Source organism: Chinchilla lanigera, unplaced genomic scaffold (assembly GCF_000276665.1).
Source record: "Chinchilla lanigera isolate Chin_1 unplaced genomic scaffold, ChiLan1.0 scaffold00125, whole genome shotgun sequence".
NCBI classification, from domain to species: Eukaryota; Metazoa; Chordata; class Mammalia; order Rodentia; family Chinchillidae; genus Chinchilla; species Chinchilla lanigera.
The window spans coordinates 1,337,003-1,341,053 of record NW_004955526.1 but is presented as its reverse complement, the minus strand read 5'-3'; positions in this window follow the sequence as shown (position 1 = coordinate 1,341,053).

The following is a 4,051-nucleotide window of genomic DNA, read 5'->3' as shown; positions in this document are numbered from 1 at the left end:
ATATTGTTCATTTAAGATTTCCATCTGGGGGCTGGGGATTTAGCTCAGCGGCAAAGCGCCTGCCTGGCAAGCGCAAGGTCATGAGTTCGGTTCCCGGTACTGGAAAAAAAAAAAAGATTTCCATCTGTTCCCTATGTTCTTCTATTTTTTTAATATGTTTCTTCTTTAGATGTGCTTAGCAATTCATTCATTATTATTATCATTTCATTTTTTGCCTAAGAGATTATTTCTGATCTGATTTTAGAGTTCTGAGATTGTGTTTTGTCATGTTTGATACCAGATGAAGAAAGCTCAGTTTCCCTCTTCAGTGGCTGCACAAGAAAGGACACTAGTATCTCTAGTTTTCCTGGTGGTCAGGCTTGCCCTTTAGTGTCTGCTGAGATGGGTTGCTTAGCCTGGGGTTTTCTGGCAGATGGTGAAGTGTACCTGGTTCTCTCAGGTCTCAGACATGAGCTGCACTGTTAGCCAGTTGCCGACTGTATGATCCAGAGTCCCCTTGCAGCTCAGGGCATGCATATGATCCAGAAGAAGGCTGCACTCGTGGTGCAATCACTGAGCAGTGGTTCTGTGTCCCCAGGTAGTTCAGGGTACAGGCAGAACTCAGACATAAGTGACAAGGTCAAAATTTTGTGGACCACCTGATTCCATGTCTCTAGGCAGCTCAGGGCATGCACAGGAGCCAGACGTGGACTGCACTGGTGGTGATCACAGACTGCCTGTGTCTATAATCTCCAAGAGGTCAGGGCAGAAGTAAAGCCTAGGCCCATACACAAACCATGGTGGTAGCAGTTCATGGACCACTTGCTCTAGTACCTCAAGGGGTACAGGGCTTGTGCAGGGAGGGCCCAAATGCGTAACCCAGTGTCAGTAGTTCATGGGCCTTCTGAGTGAAGATCTCCTGTCTGCACAGGGTGCACGGAGGGTGCAGACTCAGACTGTAATGGTGGCAGGGTCATGGGTTGCCTGCTCTGCCCCCAGAAAGTACATGGGAAATACCTGGTTCTCTGGGCTTTCAGCTGGGAACAGTGATGAATAACCAATTTGAAGACTTCAATATGTAATACAACAACCATTGTTAATTTCCTATCACCTTGTCTGAAATTCTGTATTGCTTGTATTGTTTTGTGTTATTTTGTAAATGTATTTGTGTATGTTAATATGTTTGCCTTCTTTTATCATTAAAATGAAAAAAAAAATGTTAACCCTGTATGACAAGAGCAAATCAGAGGCATCACAGTACCAGATCTAGACCTCACTCCATGTACTAAACTAAAATCAAAATGGATAGAAGACCTAAATAGTAAAACAAAACTATTCAATCTACTCAAAGATATAATAAGTAAAAGTCTTGGAGACATAAGTGTAGGCAAAGATTTTATGAAAATCCTGATTACACAGGAAATATTACTAAACATCAACAAATGGGATCACATCAAATTAAAATGCTTCTGCATTGCAAAGGAAACCAAGAATGAAGACAAAATCTACAGAATGAGAATTTTTTTTTTTTGCCAACTATTACTCAGACAGAGGACTAATATCTACAATATATGAAGAACTAAAAAATATAGACTCCTCCAAATTAAGAAGTACCCAGTCTAAAAATGGGGAACTGAAATAAATAGAAACTTCCAAAAAACAAAAAGCACATCATTGGCCATTAGAGAAATGAAAATTAAAATAACCCTGAAAATCTACCTCATTCCAAAATACTGGATATTATCAAGAAATTTAAGACTAACAAATACTGGTGAAGCTGCTGGGGAAAAAGAACCTTTCTACATTTTTTGTGGGACTGGAAACTAGTGCAACCATTATCAAAATCAGTGTGTACATTTTTCAAAACACCAATACTAGAAATTTTATTTAATCTTGGTATTTCCCTTCAAGGTATATTACCCCCAAATTAAAGATGTCATGTTTCATTCATGCATGTATGTCTATATTTATAGCAGCACCATTCATAATAGCTACATTTGGAAGCAGCCTATATGTTCATCAACAGATCAATGGATAAAGAAAGTGTGGTATTTATATGTAGTGAATTACCACCTTTCCTTAAAGAAGGATTAGCTTGAGTCACTTGTAGTAAAATAAATGCACCTTGAGACCATATGTGAAGTGAAATAAATCAGACAAACAAGCTTATATAGTGCATATTTTTCTTATATAATAAACCCAAAACATAAATAAAGAGCAGAATAAAGATAGACAATAGGAAGTATGAGACATATCTTCTACAAATGGGAAAGGCATCAAGAGGTGAGAGGAGATGGGAAAAGAAAGGGAAGGGTTGGAAAAAGAATTAAAATGCGTTAAGTGTATGTACCATCTCCCCACAAGGAATGCAATCATTATATAATATATACACATACCAATAAAAAGATACTGAAAATGAAAAGAATGAAGAAAAAATATATAGGGAGATGTTAACGTTGGTCATCTTCAAATAAATTAGATGGTAGTTATATAAGGAGAAAGAGAAATATTATTTTAATAAATAAAATTTACTCAGAATAAAAGGTTTCCACAAACTCTAGCCAAAAGCATTATGTCAAGATAACTGTAATTTCACTATCTATACAGCATATTTTTAATGGATTAAAACCTATCAAGTTAAAAGTTCTACTAGGTTTGTGCTGCATCTGTTAATATCCATGTACAACTGTTTTGCTCAAAAATTTTCCATGATTTATTCTATGCTTATCAAAGACTGTAGTATATATATCATCTAAACTGATAGGATAATCAAGTTTTGGCCAGGAGTTCCAAGAAGAGATTTACAAAATAAATGCTGCATTACAAACTAGGCACTTACAAGGTTGGGTCTAATGTGTCAAAGCTGGATCATTGCCTTTGCTGTACAATCCATGATATCCCTCACTGACCACATGCATCCCATTTTCAATCTTGGTCAGCTTCCTCCCATATACTGTGCATCCCACAAATGCTACAAAAATGTGGACAGCTGCATTTGGACCAAATTTTTCTTCTGATCCCAAAGCTAAAACTTAGCAGATTTTGTTTTTTTCTCCTTTCTTCCTTTGAAGCACTTTTTGTCATGTGTTTTGTCATGTACAATGTGATGTGTTCATGCATTTCTGCTATTGTGTGGTTATTTTTGTTCATAGTATCTCTGAATCTGCTCATTTCTGAACAACGAATGGTGCTATTCAATAACAGTCTGAAACAGAGGGAGAATTGAAACTCTGGGATCTTGTTCTATCAAATAAGGGAACACAGGATCAGAATTTCAAAAATGCTTGTCTTTTGTTTGGGGCCATGTTTTATCATTATGTGATAGGTAGCCATAATTTTTGTTATGCTCATTATTTGATGATTATGAAAAAACATGGACTTTTTTCTTTTGCTGTGCTTCATGAAAAATTGATATCCATTTTTTCTCAAAGAAAGTAACTTTAAATACACAAATTGGTACTTTTTTCTCCAATCTATTTCTTTCTATGTTAAAGCAGGCTTGGAACACTACAGATGATACCACTCATCCTTGTTAGCAAAATTTCTTATGAATTATATTTCTGCTAGAAAAGCACTAGCATGTCAGACAAAGCTTATGTGTCAAATGCTTCATCTCCAAGCTCATTAGTCTCACTTTGCAGATTAGTTATCTATTCTCTATACTTCAGTCCTCTTGGCCTTTTCTTTGGTTCTCGTTTCCTCAACACTTTTATGTAGGCTGATGCCTTAAACAGAATGTCTTTACTCACCTAACTCCGTTATAATAGTAACAATTTTTAAGATTCAAAGCTCAGCCACGCCAAAGGTACTTTTTTAGGAAAAATGTCTCACGCCCCCGTCCTATGCTTGAGATGTCCTCAAAACTTACATATATTTTCCTAAACACATATTACAGTTGGACATTCTATGCCCATTCAGTGAGTGAATGAGAAAAATGAACAAGACAATAATATATTGGTAACTATTTAACCATTTGAAATGGTTAATAAAATATTTTAAGTAAATGTATTGAGCAATACTCATTTATCAATTTTTCTTTGATATGATTTGGTAAGATTATTCATTGAGCACA